Raw genomic sequence first — 20,090 nt, forward strand, 5'->3', positions numbered from 1 at the left:
CAAAGGATTTTTGATTTTTGCCATATACACTTTCATACGGGCAAAATGTGCCTCATCGAAATAATCGTTTAAGACCCCAAGTATGTTTGGACGTAATGTGTTTCAGACAATTTGGAGTTGATTTAGCTACATATGTCTGGCTGGCTGGAGCTCACGATAACTCTCGAATGGATAAACTGATTCAGTCCAAATTTTGGCTTTCGTAATATTTTGTCCAAATTTAGTTTAAGTTCGAAGATAACTCTTAAGGAAATAATCGATTTGGTCCATACTTTGCAAATCTTGCAATTTTTATAAGACTTAGATGGTGTTCCAATATGGACCCAATATGTCCACTCCTTCGGGTACCTCCCACCCAAAATTTCAGAGACCTACAGTTTAGGACCTGCTCTCGAATCGCTTTGATTTTTGTTGTAGCAACTTCTATTCACTGCCCCCCATACGATGGTATAAGTTTCATCAGGGGCAAGTCCATACTTCCTGAGAAAATAGCCTGAAAGATACAAAAACCGCTATGACACCGTTTGTAGTGGTTGGAGCGCTAGATAACTCTCGAACGGATCTGCCGATTCGGTCCAAAATGTGGCCTTCGTAATATTTTGTGCAAACTTGGTTTATGTTCGAAGATAAGCCACTTCTTCAGGTGCCTCCCTCAAAAAAGTTCAAAAATGTTCGGAAAAATGGTGGGCACGATAACTCTTCAAGGGAGTGACAGATTTGGTCCATACTTTACACAGCATAATATATCTACCAGATATAGATCAGGTTCGAATATGGACTATGTTTGTCCACTCCTTCGGGTACCTCCCACACAAAATTTTGGATAAATTCACTTTAAGACCTGCTCTCGAATCACTTTAGTTTTTGTGGAAGCAACTTGCATTCACAGCCCCATTTACGACAGTAAAAGCTTTTTCAGGGGCAAGTCCATACTTCTTGAGAAAATAGCCCGAAAGTTGTAAAAAAAACCCCTATGGCTCCATATGTAGTGGCTGGAGAGCTCGAACCAAATACTGCTTTCGTTTACACTTTGCATATTCTTCGAATATTAGATGAAATTCGAAGGTGGTGCTTATAGGACCACTCCTTCCGGTACCTCCCCCAAAAAAGTTCGAAAACATTCGCTAAAATGGTACGCGCGATTTCTCATAGACGTAGCAACCGATTTGGTCCAAACTTTGGATCTCTATATATTGCTGAAACTTAGTTTATGTTCAAATTTGAGCCCTATCTGTCCAATTCATGTGGTACCATCTACACAAATGTTCAACTATAAGGGTTTGTTCGAGGATCCTTTGGACATTTTTACCGCAGGTTTTCCTAGTGGCCGTGTGATAAAAAAGCTTTATCTATCGATATTGCCGCAAATTTTTGTGCTTTAATCCTATCCATACTTTTGTCGGTTCATGTATTTCAATCCACACAGGCTGAGGGTATATGTATCTCTGTCGGCAAAGCCGAATGTCGGTCAATAACCAGGTACAAATGTACCTTTTTAAAAATAAAATTGCTGTCAACTCTTTAATAATAGAAGCAAATGAAGAGGAGGTGTTTCTACTCAGGATCACGTATAGAAACTAGGTATATTTCCGATTTATAGATTTGTTATAGCCCCCTACATTTTTCTAGTACATAGATCAATAACCGGGTACACTTGCACTCATTTAACTCGTTGAAAAAATTAAATATTTATGAGGGTTTTTTGCAGATTGATCTGCAAAGATGCCAGCTGTAATTTTAAATCCAAAATTGATGCAAATGTTAAGAAAATTGCTGGAAAAACATTTGAGATGGTATTTCTTCAAAAAATTTTCTATTATTTGGTTTATATCTTTGGAATGGGCATTCACTTTTATATGAAACTTACAGTGAAAATAAATTAAAATGTTTTCCCATCTTTCTAAAATTTTTTGTGGCCCTACGCACCATAGTACCTTCGTGGTGGGCCAAAAACGTGAGCAATCGCTAATGTTTTGAATTACACTATGCAACACTGAAAATGCAAACAACTTTTAGTATGCATTTTTTGAAAGTACATATTGAGACTACAAAAACCCTAGTAGGGGTTTGTCCTGTCAGATTCAGTTCGAATTTTATGGCCTCATCTAAACCGGGCTAAAACTACTGTTCTTTTTTTTGCATTTATCGGATCTGTATATCAGAAACGATTACGAATTTGGGCTTGCTATCTCTGCTAATATTGTAGCCCTAAACTAGTAAGACGTATCTTTTGTACAGACCACATAAGAAAAACTCCATTTAGGGCATCAAAATCGATAAAATATAAAAAATTTTATATAATTGCTGGTCAGTATCAGCTAAAGTACTGGGAGTTGAACCATGTAGCCGTTTGCAAAAATATTCCAAATAAAGATCTCAGCAATTCTGCAGAACATTCGGAAACTCTAAAATGCTTACTTCATGTTGTTTCAGCGGTATTTAGCATCATATCTTTTACAACACCTATTTCAAATATAGTTCACACCTAACAGTTTATTCTCGCATTTCGAATTTCACCGCATTATTGACGTATTTATTAAATGATCGTTGAAAAATATACTGAATACAGTGTGATAGCGGAATTTTACAACAATGGCATGTTTCGAAGAGTTGTGAATTATATTCCCGCGAATATTTTTCCAAAAGAAAACATTAAGAAAAAATTAACGGTTTTGGAGATATGTTGGAAAATGTACACAAATTGCGGACATTTTCGATAATAAGGGCCCTTTCCAAGCTTAGGAAGCATTTGAATGTACTTGCTTTTGACATAAATTCAGTTTTTTTTTTTATCGGACATTAGCGTCATCTAAATCGAATACATGTTTGACTGAATGTTGAGGGACTTTCATCCATAAAGAACCGTCGTTGGCTGTAAAGCACACTGTGCCACTATCTTCACCAATATCATTTTGACAGTCAATTTCACTATCATCATCGTCCTCCTTTAGTTCTTCAAAAGCAAAACTATCTCCTTCAAACATATATTTGGGACCTCTACGTCGGATACCTCATTCAACAAAAATTGTAAAACAATGGCGGTTGCTAATATTTTTGGTCCACCTCGAAGGTCCTATGGTGCGTAGGGCCAAAACGAATTGTAGAAAGATGGAAAAACACCTTAATTTATTTTCATTTTAAACCAAATAATAGACGATTTTTTGAAGAAATACCATTACAAATGTTTTTTCTCTTGAATTTTCTTCACATATGCATCAATTTTGGATTTAAAATTATAGCTGGCATCATTACAGACCAATCTGCAAAAAAACGCTCATCATTTTTTTAACGAGAAAAAAATACAGTGAATCCACAAAACACACTCAAAATCTACTTCACCTGCAAATGCCATCAACAACAGTAAAAATTCAATTACAAGTCAATGGATTGCAACAAATTCGATTCGATTCCAGCTGTTACTTCCTGTTAACTGTGTTTTCAATAACCAGTCAATTTTCTTATTGCTGATTGTAAGGTTTCCTTTTGTTCTTTTTGCATTTGTAGATGGAACAAAGTTTATATCGACTTTTCAACAAATTCTGGGAAATGGCTTCCGTTTTGTGTTGTGGTTACTCAGGTAAATTGTTTTTGACACACACACAAATAAACAATACTAGAAACAATCGAGAGCTTATTGTTTGTTTTTTTTTTGACAATGTTCGTTGTTTCCAAGGTGTTCATAATTGTGAATAACAGAAAAAAGTTAAATTTTTCCATTAAATACCTACATCACGCTTGGAGGTTATCCAAGAGTGGATTCGCCCGCAAATGTAACGCTACAAATAAGTGAACAAACAACCTCACTGATGTTTTTATTTTGAAATCAGACAAACTGCTCTTATATTAAGAAACAAGTAAGAAAGTATCAATCTGATGCGCCGACAGATATATTCCCTCAGCCTCGGACGTAAAGATAAGAAGCAAACACAATACCTCTTACGTCTATAGGGTTTTTTGAGTTATTGGGTAACTTTCTCAGGAACTAGTGCCCCGTACACAACATGCTGGCAATAATTTACTCTTTACAACCTTTGTGTGGAAGGTACCCGAAAAATTGGACCGATGAAGTTAATATTTTGGACATAATACAATGTTTAACGTTTGGACTAAATCGGTTACTCCCTTCGGCGGTTATCTTACGTACTACCCAGTTTAGTTGGTGCTGGCAGGCTTTTTGGAGATTTTGGGCTATTATCTCAGGAAGTAGAGACTTGCCCCCGAAAAATTGCGCCGTCATAACGGAGCTGATAGACAAGCTATTAAACTGCACTTTTCCCCAATTTTGTGTGGAAGGTACCAGAAGGAATGGACTGATATAATTCGTATTCCAACCTTGTACGTGACTAAATGAAATAATACGATGTGCAAAGTTTGGACCAATCAAACACTCTCTGCGAAAGTTATCTTGCGGATTTGTCATTTCAGTTGGAGTCAGCAAATCAAAGCCGACATAACGCCCAAAATCATTTTGGGAGTTATGTCCGGGCATCCTCTAAGTGATCCCCAATATATCACAGTGGACATAGATTGCAATACCACGGTAGAGAACACCAACCAACATGGAACTCAAGGAAGATGGACCCTGAAAGATGCAAAGAAAAAATATCTCTTATCAATGATAGTTTCGATTTAAAAAAATGGGCTGAACTATTCGAACAAACTTTTAACCAGTGTCTCATGCCAGGAACGTTCCCCAAAATTGGAAACAACAAAACCCGCACTTCTATAAAAGAATAATAAACCGTCAGAGAATGCATCCTCGTACGACCTCTCTGCATTGTTAGAAAAGCTATTATTAAATAGATTGGAAGAGGAACTAAACAAAATTACAAAGTTTGGTTTTATTGAGAGAACGCCGACGGTAGATGCCATAAAATTGTGGTAGAGACAGCAAGGTTATCGATGAAAATATGCTGCTTTCATTCAAGAAATACTGGAAGAAAGAACAGGTTACCAAGGAGAAAATCAATCCCCTAATCACAATGCTATCGCATAATGGACGGGGGACTAGTAAATTAAATGAACAAAAACAAAAAACATTGTTCCACAACATCCCACACTGGACAAGGGAGACTTCTCTCATATCAATGAGTGCACCCCGATTCATATTTAGCTCAATGATATGGGACCTACTGTTTATCGCCGAGTCCGAACGGCGTGTCTTAAGACACCACTTATGGAGAAGTTTTTCAAGGCTGAAATACTCAGGAAATGTCGCCAACATTACTGAGGGGTATTTTGCCACCGTTGAAAAATGTTTGATGTTGCATGGCCGGGGAATCGAACCCCCGACCTTCAGCGTGCAAGGCGGGCGTGCATACCATTGCACCACGGTGGCACCCAGTAAATTAAATGAGAACTGAAAATATCGGTTAATGAACGCCATTCCAAAGTAAAGCGAGAGCGGTCCCGGGATGGTGGTTTCCGTGTAGGACCACTATTGATAATGCGATTTCATTACGTCCATAAAAAACTGTTGCCAGACGCCATTCGAATTTTTTTAAAGTTTGACAGTTTTCAGCCTGAACGTTCTCAGGACAGTTTGACATACGATCATGTGTTGTGTTGTTTACAGTGATTTGATTAAGACACCTCCAAAACTTGGTTTTTGAACGCTTCAAGAGCATCTTCTGGCGACGAAATTCGATTTTTTCTTGAAGTTCGGGAATCAAACGAAGTCATAAGGTGCCAAGCTGTACCGCGGATGACCCATCAATCCCACGTTTTGTCCGGTCAAAAAGGCGCTGCTTTGAATGGACGTTTGAGAACTCGCATTGTCATGATGCACAATGATTCGTCTTCTCATGTTCGTTTTTCGAATTTCTCCGAAGAAACAGGCGATCACTACGTGTTGCCTAGGCCACAAACTAGTTCCCCTCGCAAAAGCACATAAATGAGTTCCAAAAAAATTAAAAAAAAAAAAAAAAACTTTAGTCTTTTATGTGAGAATCACCAAACATTTGAGCCACTAGGACATAACTCAAAATGTCCGAACAGAAATGAAAAATAAAGTAATCGAAAAACTAGTGCTCAGGGGCAGTGGTGTAGAAAGTCAAATGGTCGGCCCCCTTCGAGTGCAGCCCTTTTATACTTGTTGTATTTTTTTGTTAGTATAAAATACATTGCCATCTACAAGTCTTAATTACACCAAAGTGGTTCATTTAATGTCGCTTCTAGGGAACATACAACAAATATCGTACATCAAAAGACAAACGCTTTTCTTTTTAAGGTGCCAATGTAAATTCTTAGAAATAGTTTATTATTCAGTACGGAGAAACGGTAACGTTCACTCTAACTAATTGGCAACAAGATTTACAACCAAAAAAGGAAACACAATTTGTTTTATAAAACTTTCTCATTTTACTTTATTTAAACAAATTGTTGAAAGAGTTTCGCAAAAAAAAAAAAAAAACTTGAAACGCGTTCATAACTAAAAGTGTGAAAATAAAGTTTTCACTTAACTTCATCGCACAAATATGTATGTATATGTGTTTAGCGTAGCTAAGTAAAAACTTCTTTGAATTACTCTGAATTACTTATGTAGAATTTCATTTCTCTTTCATTACAGATTTATGGGAAAACAGCCAACGACATGAAATGTTTTCATTCAAAGAAGACGGAGGAGAAAGTTCCTCATAAATTTGCAACAGCAAATGACAATAATAATCATAAGCATTAGAAACCGAAGCAGTTTAAGAAAAAACATTTGAGGCATAACAGATTTCAAGAAATGAAAAGAGCAATTCCAGCAGCTAAAAGCCTGATACGAAAAAACAGCTGCATTTGTTGCAGCTGCTGATGAAACAAACTCGCAAACAAAACAACATTATCAAGTTAACGCTGAATGAAAACATCACTTAACCAATCAGCAGATATGTATGTACTCGTAGACGCCTATATCCACAACAAAGCAATCGGCAGCAGAAAAGAAACAACGCAGATTTAAGTTTGCAAAAACATTTCCATAAACCAGGCGCAAAATATCAAAGCCCGCCATCCTTAAAACACCCCGCGAACACACAAACAGAGTAGCTCAAAATGGACCACTATCACAGCAATTTCCAGCGCGCCAACAACGACAGACATTACCCCAAAGGCACAAACATTATCCTCATCGTTGAACATTGCCTTTGCCGAATAGCTGCAGATGGTCTGAATACCAACCTGTGTCCCGACACTCTTGTCGAAATGGAACTAGAAGCCGATTGGCCTTTAGAATAAGTGGTATCCATGCTTGTGCCTGTCTTCTTTGGTATCTTTGATTTGCTTTGGTCATACTTGGTAGGTTTAGAAGCTCGTTACACATTAAGTGTTGTCCATTTTTTTACAATGGACCTATTATGAAGCAATGTCTTCTGTGTAAATTGAAATAAAAGTGGGAAATAATAATATTTAATAATTGAACTTGGAGAAAGGAAAGAATAACATGCTATAAAGTGAATTATATACAACTAGTAAGACATTTATATTCAAAGCGATTGAACATTCAACTCGTCACTAAAAAGGCCTAAATGTTAACCTAAGAACTTAATGACAGCTTTACATGTTGTCTGAGGAAAAGACGAAAAATGACATGAAAAAATACATTGATATACCTATGTTCAATAGACTCAAATTCCTTTTGGCGATAGCCATCTCTAAATATGTGGGTGGTAACAAAGCTCATATAATACAGAAAAAATGTCAAATATTTGGTTAAAATAATTATATTTGCTTAAGGTTCTTAAGATGACATTGCGAAATTACTGTGACCCTTTTCTAGTGGTTTTGTCCGAAATCAAATATACGGTATGGGTCAAAAAGGAACATACTCCAATGCAGCCACCAAACCCAAACCTATGTTTCCTATCGTCATTCGAATGAATGTCATCCATACAAACACAAGTCGACAATATAATGTACATGTTTATTTAGGATGATAGTTCATATTTAGATAGATTAAATTGGAAAAACGTGTTTAAGTTTTTCAAACAATTCTCGATGCTTTCAAAATATCGCTCTACAGACCAAAATTATTTTCCAATCGATAAAAAAGTAAAACTGGCCTATGGTCGGACGGGGCCGACCATGTGATGCCCTACGCCACTTCCCCAGGGCACTAGTTTTTCGCGGAATTTATTTATAACATTGGGAATTCTTCTTGTTTCTTGGTGGGCCCGTGCCTACCATTTTAGCAAAAAAGTTTGAACTTTTGTGGTGAAGGTGCCGAATGTAGTGGACCATCTTCGAACTTTATCCAAGACTCGCTGAAACATTAAAAGTTGGACCTACGCAGAACCCGGCTCGAAAGTTGTCGTGCACAACGGCCACTCCACATTGTGGCAGTAGCGGTTTTGTATAGCTTCTACGCAGTTCTCTCAGAAAGTATGGACTTGCCCCTGAATAAAATATAATGTCGTAATAGGGGCCTCGAACACAACCTGTTTTAAAAAAATTAAAATGTTTTGAGAGCTGGTCTTAAACTGCACTTTTTTTAAAAAAAATTAAAATTTTGTGTGGGGGGTACCCGAAATTGATCTACTTTTGTACAAAATATTATGATGGCCAAATTTTGGACCCAATCGGTTAATCCGATCCGGACGGACTTCAAATTGTCTGAATCTGATTAAAAACAAACTTTGAGACTAAGAAATTGATTTGGATGAGGCACATCTTGGCAAGGAAGTCAGGCGACGAGGCTTCTTATGTATCCAGGTCTTTAGAACCTTTCCTTTGAACAAAAGTTCAAAATTACAGCTTCATTTCTTCAGAAGAAGATTGGATTTCCTAAGAAAGCGCTACAACCGCTTTGGCTATATTCTCTGTGCTAAAATAAATATGTATTTGTAAACAAAGAAAACAATACGCCCAGCTAGCATTTGGATGATTACTTTTTCAAAAATCACATTGCGGATTCTTTTTAGAGTCCTTTTTGTGATCAAAAACTGATTAAGTCACTTGTATGATCAGTGACAACAAATGTGTAGCAATCATAAATAAATCATTGAGGCGTTTAAAATGTGACTACTTTTTCGTTATTTATTGTCTTATTTTGATCATCATGAAGATTGAAAAATGCTTCATCAAAAAAGGGTCATGCAGGTGTCTGAAAAGTGATTATAATTATGTATCTTCTGATCATATTTTGAACAGTTAGGTGATTAAAAACTGATTGTTTTGTTTTACTTTTGTTTGGTTGTAAATAATTCTCATATACACTTTCTACAAAACTTTGATATAAATGTAACGTATAACATTAAGAGTATAGACAAACACAACACATGTTCAGGTTTTGCCAAGTGAAATGAAGAGGCAGTACACTAATCACCGCGCAACATAAAGGATAATTAAAAGGAATAACAAAGCAGAAAAGACAACAAAACAAGAAACAAAAAATAATAAAAAGAATTTTTTTAATTAATTTCTCGTTAGAGACGAGCTTACTGATCAAGATGCTTTTTGAAAAAGGAAAGCCGACGATACGAACCCACCCAATCACCACTGTGTGACATGTATGTTTCGCCTTTGGTTTAGGAAGGCTCCTCAGACACATCGACTTTGGGGCGGCTTCGCTATCCTCTAACTTATTTCCTCTTTCAAATGCAAGTTGTTTTTTTTTTACAAATTGAATTTTTTGTTCAAATCTTTGTATGGCTTTCATGACAAACGCTTAGCGTAGCCTTTGAAAGTTATGAGTTTGGTTCTGAAAACTAACACGCCGTGACAACACTTTTTTCCATGTGTTTTTCAAGGACGTGGGTTCGAACCCCAGCCTGGCTCAAGCTGATTTTTATTTTTTTTTTAATTTTGCCTATTAGGCGAAGGTAAAAAATAAAAAAAAAAACAACTTGCATTTGAAAGAGGAAATAAGTTAGAGGATAGCGAAGCCGCCCCACAGTCGATGTGTCTGAGGAGCCTTCCTAAACCAAAGGCGAAACATGCATGTCACACAGTGGTGATTGTGTGGGTTCGTATCGTCGGCTTTCCTTTTTCAAAAAGCATCTTGGTCAGTAAGCTCGTCTCTAACGAGAAATTAATTAAAAAATTAATAAAAAATTGACCTTCGCAAAATTTTCAAATAAAAAAAAATTAATTTATTTCGTATAATAAAAAGACTCATAAATGACTCCATAAAGACCCATAAACGATTATAAACATGACTCTAAAAAGACTCGAAAAAGAGTCCCAAATTAATCAACAAATCACCAATAAATGATTAACATACGACTCGAAAAAGACTTTATATACCATCAGACAATGGTCAAAAATTACTCGAAACTAATGCAGAGGAAGGCTCATTTGTGATTTGTGTAGAAGAGTCGCCTGAGGTTCCGTTTTCCTCCCGACAAAGGAGTCATTTATGATCAGAAAATGAGCTCATATTCCAGCTTTTTAATCGTGCAGTCGGATCAAAAAAGACTCGAATTTGATTTCCAAAAAATGCTGGCTGGGAAACTATTTTGATTTTCATCAGTCTTGGAAAACTCACACATACATTCTCAAAATTTCAAAAATTTACACATACTACCATAAATGCTGGCAGTCAGACTGACTAATGAGTGGGGGCCTTAAGAACTTCATGACAGCTTTACATGTTGTCTGAGGGAAAAAGGAAAAATGACATGAAAAAATATATTGATATACCTATGTTCCATAGACTCAAAGCTCATATAAAACAGGAAAAATGTCAAATATTTGGTTAAAATAATTATATTTTCTTAAGGTTCTTAAGAAGACATTGCGAAATTACTGTGACCCCTTTCTAGTGGTTTTGTCCGAGTTCATATATCCGGTATGGGTCAAAAAGGAATATACTCCAATGCAGCCACCAAACCCAATCCTATGTTTCCTATCGCCATATTTATTTGTGATATTCTTGAGATTAAAATTCGAAGGAATGTCAACCATACAAACACAAACCCACAATGACAAGAACATGTGTACATGTTTATTTAGGATTAATAGCAGTATTTAAATAGATTAAATTGGGAAAACATGATTGAAATATTCAAACAATTCAGAAAATCGCTCTACTCGATAAAAAAGTAAAAGTTGGCTTTGCGATACCCTACACAACTTCCCCTGGGCACTAGTTTTTCGCGGAATTTGTTTATATGATTGCGAAGTCTCCCTTGTTCCTTCGGGGATGTTTTGGGAATATATGTACACTAGCGATCATCTGAATAGGTTTGACTTTTTTTCTTTTTATATGTTAAGGTATCTTCTGATGTTTTCGTATTGCAGATCCATACTATTTACTTTTTGAGAGTCCTATACTATGCCAACATTCCCAAGAAAAAACTTGACGGTGTTGCCATATTTTCGGAAAATATCCCAATTATAATAAAAAATGTACAAAAAAGTGACCAATTTTAGCGATCATCAGAATAGGTTTAAATCAAATAAAATTGAAAAATTGTACTAGCCATGCAAATATTGCGCAATTTTTTGGTTTTGTTTAGTAAAATGGAACATTTTGATAAATCCTACAAGAAATTTGAGCCGCTTTATTAGGAACGTGGGTTCAATTCTCAAAATGGAAATGTTACCAAGAACTTTCATATAAAATCAAGAAATATTCCAACAAAAACGTTTGATAAACTCGCTTTAAATGACTTTTTGATTTCGTTAGATCTCTTCTGAGCTTCGAAAATTGTCTGAAAGCAAATACCAAGTGTTAGCCATATTATTAGGATGGATAAATTAGGAAGGACATTGAAAATTGTTGGTATTTTAGCTCAGGTTTAATTTTTAACTATCCTTGCAGTACAAATTTAAGTATTATCATGCTCAAAAATCCACCATAGTTGACCACATGTATCATTAATGTTCGAAAATTGGTCTGGAAGAATGTCTCTTCGACGACAATAAAGTAGAAAATTGTAAATCAAATTTAACTCAAAGGGGCATGATATCGCCGACTTTTATAGTGCTGTATAACCTCTGTAGTCCATTCTTTTGTACTTATTCGTGTTTGTTTTATGACTTGTGAAGAGAAAAAAACTTTTTGACCTGACTATATAGGTATTACAGCACTATAAAAGTCGGCGATATCATGCCCCTTTGAGTTAAATTTGATTTACAATTTTCTACTTTATTGTCGTCGAAGAAACATTCTTCCAGACCAATTTTCGAACATTAATGATACATGTGGTCAACTATGGTGGATTTGTGAGCATGATAATACTTAAATTTGTACTGCAAGGATAGTTAAAAATTAAACCTGAGCTAAAATACCAACATTTTTCAATGTCCTTCCTAATTTATCCATCCTAATAATATGGCTAACATTTGGTATTTGCTTTTAGACAAATTTCGAAGCTCAGAAGAGATCTAACGAAATCAAAAAGTCATTTAAAGCAGGTTTATAAAACGTTTTTGTTGGAATATTTCTTGGTTTTATATGAAAGTTCTTGGTAACTTTTCCATGTTGAGAATTGAACCCACGTTCCTAATAAAGCGGCTCAAATTTCTTGTAGGATTTATCAAAATGTTCCATTTTACTAAACAAATCCAAAAAATTGCGCAATATTTGCAAGGCTAGTACAACTTTTCAATTTTATTTGATTCAAACCTATTCTGATGATCGCTATAATTGGTCACTTTTTTGTAAATTTTTTATTATAATTGGGATATTTTCCGAAAATATGGCAACACCGTCAAGTTTTTTCTTGGGAATGTTGGCATAGTATAGGACTCTCAAAAAGTAAATAGTATGGATCTGCAATACGAAAACATCAGAAGATACCTTAACATATAAAAAGAAAAAAAATCAAACCTATTCAGATGACCGCTAGTGTATATGTAGTCCATTTTCGAAGCTGATCTATATCTGGTAGATACATTAGGATGTGTGAAGTATGGACCAAATCGGTCACTCCCATCATGAGTTATCGTGCGCACAATTTTTCCGAACATTTTTGAGATTTTTTAGGGGAGGTACCTGATGGAGTGGACCGATATGGCCAAATATTTCGAAAGCCAAATTTTGGACCGAATCGGTTGATCCGTTTTAGAGTTATCGTAACTTGCAGGCTATTTTCTCAGGAAGTATGAACTTGCCCTGATGAAACTTATAGTGTCGTATGGAGGGCAGTGAATACAAGTTGCTACAACAAAAATCAAAGCGATTCGAGAGCAGGATTTATGCGGAAATTTTCCCAAATTTTGTGTTGGAGGTACCCGAAGGAATGAACCGATTGAGTCCAAATCGGAACCTCATCTAAGTCTGGTAGAAGTTTAACGATGTGCAAAGTATGGACCAAATCGGTTACTTTCTTTAAGAGTTATCGTGCGCACAAAATTTCTGAACATTTCCGATCTTTTGTGGGGGAGGTACCGGAAGGAGTAGACCAATATAACCCATCTTAGAACTTAAACTATGTTTGGACAAAATATTACGAAAGCCAAATTTTGGACCGAATCGGTTGATCCGTTAGAGAAATATCATGCGCTCTAGCCAGCCAGACAGACAGACGGACGGACATGGCTAAATCAACTCCAAATTGTCTGAAACACATTTCGTCCAAACATACTTGGGGTCTAAAGCCATTTTTTCGATGAGACACATTTTGCCCGTATGAAAGTGTATATACCCTCGTAAGCATAAATGCTTAGGGTATAATAAAGGAAATGAAAAACCTCATTTTGATAAAGTATATATGTAAAAGTACATATATATTTGTATCAAACATCCTAAAACAGAAGAAACTTTTATAATATCAAAGATTGGAGTGCGATTCTATTTTTTGCTCGATGATTGGGGATTTCATAGCCTATTGTAAACAATTAAACAATGCAGATGGATAAGGTAGTGGTATCGAGATATTTGAATATGTTATGTCAAAAAAATTCTTTGTGTTGTTGGGGAAATTACAACAATAACATTTTATCACCAAGGGGTTTGATTTGTCATATCCAATAAGCTGGATTGTTACCACTACCTTATAAATTGGCTTTCTAATAAACCTTATATAGCTTTAAACATAAATAAAGGAAAATAAAAAAAGAACACAATCTTCATCTCTATTGAATCGATGGAATGGATTTAAATTCTGATGAAAAGATCAGATCGTTCACGACTTCCTTTGAATGGGTTCAAATGGTGTTGAAAAGATCGGATCTTTCTCGACTTCCTTTGAATGGGGTTATTTGTTCCATTGCCCATGTGCATACGATGTAGCTCGACATCGTTCACATAACTATAGATGTACGTAAATACATACACTTATTTACACGCACATCCCGATTACTATAAATGACCTACTTGCACAAAAGCAAGCGTAAGAAGTAAACTGTAAATGTAATGTAAAACGCTCTTCTATACTGACGGGCGACTGACCACTGAATGGTTCACAACACAAATTCTACACTTGCATATTTACTTGCATATCTACACTTTGCAGTGAATTACTTTATGGATATGAATGGCATGAATATTTGCTTGGCTTGTCAATGGAGGGAAATGCAAAAGGGTTCATGAGTATGACAAACGTTTGTGGTTTGCTATTTCAAAATATTGCCCACTCTTTGAGTTTGAGTGTGTGCTTCCATTATGGACCTTCTAATTTACAATGAATATTAAAATTATGGAAATCAAATACCAATGCTGTGACAAATGATATAGCCATGAAATTCGTTGGTGTAGTTGTTATTCTCATCACTGAAGTGGAAAATTGCCTTCACATATTGGGACTACAAAGAATCTATATAGAAATAATTACGTCGTTACTATGAATGTCATCTGGTTTCAATTACGGGGGTCTGGTTCTTAATAATAATTATTATTTTAAAATATATGCAGAGGGCCTCAATGTGAATTTTGCTATGGTAACATAAAAATCCATGTTTCGCAAGAACATACAAAATCAATATCGATTCTTTTCCTTACTAATAAATTAAAATCAATTATTTCCCATTCTATTATTTGTCATTTTTCCACTCAACTTCACCATATCAATTTGTTTGTTGTTTGTATTTAAATGTGGTTCTACAACATAATAATCATTGTTAGGTTACTGTAACACATTGTTGAGCATTTCAAATCTTCCAAGTTGGCATGTTGTCGTCTGTAACATTAAAACAAGTAAGAGAGGGCTATAGTCCGACGGAGCTGACTATGTGATACACTACACTACTTCCCCTGGCCACTATTTTTCCGCGGAATTTATTTATATGATTGCGATGTTGTTGATCGGGGATGTTGTGGGAATATATGTATACATGTATGTATGTATGATTGCGACACATTATATATTGTTTTCATTATTTCGTAATGAACAGAAGGACCATTTTGGATACACATTTCTTCAAAAAATTAAAAATTTGTATTAAGAAAGAAAAAATAATAGAATTACTCCGATTGGATTATACGTTTGTGATTTGATATCAAAATTTGTGCAACGTGTAAGGGGCCATACTAACATATTCGTGTCAGACATTTATTTTAATCAAATATCATATCATGGTGCTCTTGAACCAACCTATACTTGGAAAGTTTTTGCGAATTCCGAAACTACAATGTTCATAGACGAGAAAAATCACAAAAAAATCGACGGAGCGCTTTCTAAATAAATCGAAATGGGACTAAAGAAAATGTTGTAGCCGCCAAAATTCTATAGAGGATTGTCTGTTATGATGTTTTCCTAGGTTTTACCATTTTTGAAATACATAAATTTAAGCTGGAAAATTCCAGCCGTGACATTGTTTGATAAGGAGACGACATAGTCAGGGAATTGTCCCAATATGAACTTCTATATGTCGAAAATGGTAAAAGTATAAAGGGAAATCTTGTAGAGAATTTTCACTGCTACAACATTTTCTTAAGTTTCATTTTGATAGGGCTTGCTTTTTCCCAGCTAAATCGTGAAAACCTAAAAAAGCGATTTTTTTTTTATTTTTTCTCATCTATGAACATTCCAGTTTCAGAATCCGAAAAAATTACCAGGTGTAAGCTCCATTCATTTAAAATTGGTTAAAGAACACCGTGATATAGCTAGGGTAATATAAATTCCTTATCTCATATAGGGTACATTAATGAGGTTCCACCAAGTTTTGACATTCATATCAATACTCGATGCTCACTTTATGAAAAAGCTGTATCTGGAACGCAAGGGGGTAAATACAGATTTAAAAGCTGATATTTTTATTTATATTTCCTTTATTTTATTTAGTATTAGTTTACAAGTTTAATTGTCTTTAAATGTGATATCGGACATTTACAAGGTGCTTTTCTGGACTCTGAGTTCATTATTTGAATATTTGCTTGACATCAGCCGAAATAAATCAAGATATAAATCGTTTAGGGAGTATATCAAATCATTGACCAATACTGACAATTTTTCGCGGGGAGGTTTACTATGAAATAAGAACTCCTGGCTCCAGATTACAGCAAATTCTATTGAACAATGTGTTGGATGATTCGTTACATGGGAACCACGTGAAAACTTGGACCTAGGACTACAATATCTTTGTTAGAATGCTTTTAGTCACTGGGTCCCTTTGATAAAAATTTCAGTTCGATATATCATCTAGAAGTATTGTTGTCACACCTTCCCATTTATGTGCCACCATTGTGCAATCTATTCATCATCAATTTAGCCGTATCCGACATACTATTCGTTATCTTCTGTGTTTCATTTACAGCAACGTACTATGACCTGCCCGAGTGGTTATTTGAGAACGTGTGGTGTAACTTCGTTCAGTACATGATTGGGTTTACGTGTCACTACATTGTGTAAATGCTGGTGCTAAAGTCGTTCGATTGAAAAGGGATATTGAGTACATCAAGGCGAACAAAAAAATAGACTGGGAATATTTAGTAATTTTTTAGTTTTGTTTTAGAATACGAACGATATAACAAAATTGTGCACATTTTTTTAAATCTCTAAGATTGGTGTAATAAATAAGAAACAAGTAAAAAAGTATCAATCGGCTTTGCCGACAGAGATATATATATATGTGGATTGAAATACTTTTTTTCAAAAAAAGCTTATGTATTTAGGTTGGTTTTTAAAATTTTGGGCGTATGAACCGACAAAAATATGGATTGGATTAAAGCTCAAAAATTTGCGGGGGATATCGATAGATAGAGCTTTTGTACCATACTAGCCTACGGAAAACATAATATCGCTGTAAACACGGTCACTAGGAGACCCCCGGAAAAATATCCAAAGGATTCTCGAACGGACCCTTACCAAACAAAAATATTGAACATTTGTGTGGTTGGTACACCAGGGATTGAATATTCGAAGAAATATTACGATATCCAAAGTGTGGACGAACGCGGAATTCGGTTTGAGCCACTACATATGGTGCCATAAGGGGTTTTTACACCTTACGGACAGTTTTCTCAAGAAGTATGTACTTGCCCCAGAAAAGACTTTTGCTGTCGTAATTGAGGCAGCGAATGCAAGTTGCTTCAACGAAAATCAAAGTGATTCAAGAGCAGGTCTTAAAGTGAATAGGATGTGTAAAGCATGGACCAAATCGATTATCGTGCGCACAAATTTTCCGAACATTTGTGAACTTTGGTGGGGGAGTTACCTGAATGAGTGGACCGATATGGCTTATCTTCAAACTTAAACTAAGTTTGCACAAAATATTACGAAGGCCACATTTAAGACCGAATCGGTGGATCTGTACGTTCCAATCACTACACACGGTGTCATAGGGATTTTTTGCAACTTTCAGGCTGTTTTCTCAGGAAGTATGGACTTGCCCCTGATGAAACTTGTACCGTCGTATGGGGGTCAGTGAGTACAAGTTGTTACAACAAAAATCGAAGCTATCCGAGAGCAGGTCCTAAACTGAACTTTCCGAAATTTTGTGTGGCAGGTACCCGAAGGTGTGGACCGATTGAGTCCATATTGAAACCTTATCTAAGTCTGATACACATTTCACGATATGCAAAGTATGGACCAAATCGGTTGCTCCCTTCAAGAGTTATCGTGCGTACAAATTTTCCGAACATTTTCGAACTTTTGTGGGAGAGGTACCGGAAAGAGTTGGCCGATATACACCATCTTCGAACTTAAACTTAGTTTTTACAAAATATTACGATAGCCAAATTTTGGACCAAATCGGCTCATCCATTTGAGAGTTATCGTGCGCACCAGCCAGCCAGGCAGACAGACGGACGGACATTGCTAAATCGACTCCAAATTATCTGAAACACATTTCGTCCAAACATACTTGGGGTCTAAAACCATTATTTCGATGAGGCACATTTTGCCCGTATGAAAGTGTATATACTAGGCCGGAGCGATTTGAAAACCTTCATGAGCCCTTCGCGTTTCTTTTTCCTGGGATTGAACTGAGCAAAAAAGTCCACTGGACCATATGTCTACCGTGAAAATCGAGCCTCCCGGTTTTGACTTTAAGTTTTTTATTGACGTTTTTGGATATTTTGACATATAACAGCCAAACCAGTATAGCCAAGACAGTAATTGAAAACTCTCTAATATATCGCAAAAGCATTGAAACACTCCTTCAGGTAGTTTTGGCCTTAAGAATGGTCAAACTTTTCGGAAAATGTCGATAAATGACATTGTGCTACAAAGTTTGCCCCGAAAAATATTCAAGTGTTCTGATGGAAAATTATATCGTGTTGGGATCCATGGACAAGGACAATGTCGTTAGTTCGTTTGGGTCACTTCGTTTTATTTTTTTATAACGGTAAAAGTAGTGAAAATCTGGGTTTCTTACACTTTTTAAACGGACATATCTTCTTTTTTTCACAACGGATTTCTAGTGATCCTTTTCCTTTTAAAGGGATAAATAACGTCTTTCGAAGAAGTTATTATTATTTTTAATCGGTTAACAAATGGCTAAGTTATAGTGGTTTAAGTCTGAAAACCCCCACAAAAAAACTATAACTGAATTTCTCATAATTTTGAAAATAATTTTTGAACAAAACAAAAAAACATAATATTTTTGAAAATTATGGGAAATTCAGTTATAGTTTTTTTGTGGGGGTTTTCAGACAGAAACCACTATAACTTAAACTTAACAACTTAAACAAATAATAACTTGTTCTAAAGATATTATAGAGTTTTCAATTACTGTCTTGGCTACAATGTTTGTCTTTGTGTTGGATCGAAAATCTCAATGGTTTGGCTGGGAGGCTCGATTTTCACGGTAGATATACGGTCCAGTGGACTTTTTTGCTCAGTTCAATCCCAGGAATCAGAAACGCGAAGGGCTCATTAAGGTTTTTTCCTTCCACACAAATCGCCCCACTCTAGTATATACCCTAGTTAGCATAAATGCTGAGGGTATAACAACAGCAAGATTACAACGAAAATGGAGTGGAATGAACAATTCTAAACAGAAACAATTTTGTGTCACTTCACGTCCTCTCTCTCACTTCTTCCTCCCATGATAACTACCAAATCAATATTTCATCATAGAATGAAAACAAAGATTTGTCACTAAATCCCAACCGAATATATTTTCAATTTCAGAGCGATTATTACGAACCAGGCCATAATCCTAACAATAGCGATACCCGTGGAATTTATCAATCAATTCAATGGTCACAACTATACGGCGTGTGTCTTTTCATCCGACAAAAAAGTTTGGAGCTTACAAGGATTTTAGGTAAGTTGCCCAAACAACAAAAAATCGTTTAAATTTATAGCTTATGATGGATATGTGTGCGACAAATGCATTTTACATTTTCTTCGTTTTTGAAACACGTAATCAACACCTTGTTTGTGAAAACCTGTGAATTGAAAATGCTAACCTTGATGTAAAAACACAATAATGGATGATGCACTTGCTCATCACTCGATTACTATCACTTTATATGGACATGTGCTAAGCATGCTAAAGGATTGGCTGAAATGAAGAAAAAAACTGATGAATGAATGAACGAATGAATGACAGGAAAGATTGCAATTTGGTTACATAAAAATCATTTTTCCTGACCTAGAAAAATTAGCAAAAATAACAACAAGCAATGATAAATGGCTGGTTAGATAGCAACAACAAGTTATGATGAATGCCTAGTTATATTGCAATATTGGCAATCATTGTGAGATATGGAAGCAATGAAAGTAAATAGAATAAATGACTATTGTAGATAAAACATATAACAACCAGGGTTTCGG

The sequence above is a fragment of the Musca autumnalis genome, unplaced genomic scaffold (genome assembly GCF_047663935.1).
Source record: "Musca autumnalis isolate F117 unplaced genomic scaffold, ASM4766393v1 scaffold_3, whole genome shotgun sequence".
NCBI lineage: Eukaryota > Metazoa > Arthropoda > Insecta > Diptera > Muscidae > Musca > Musca autumnalis.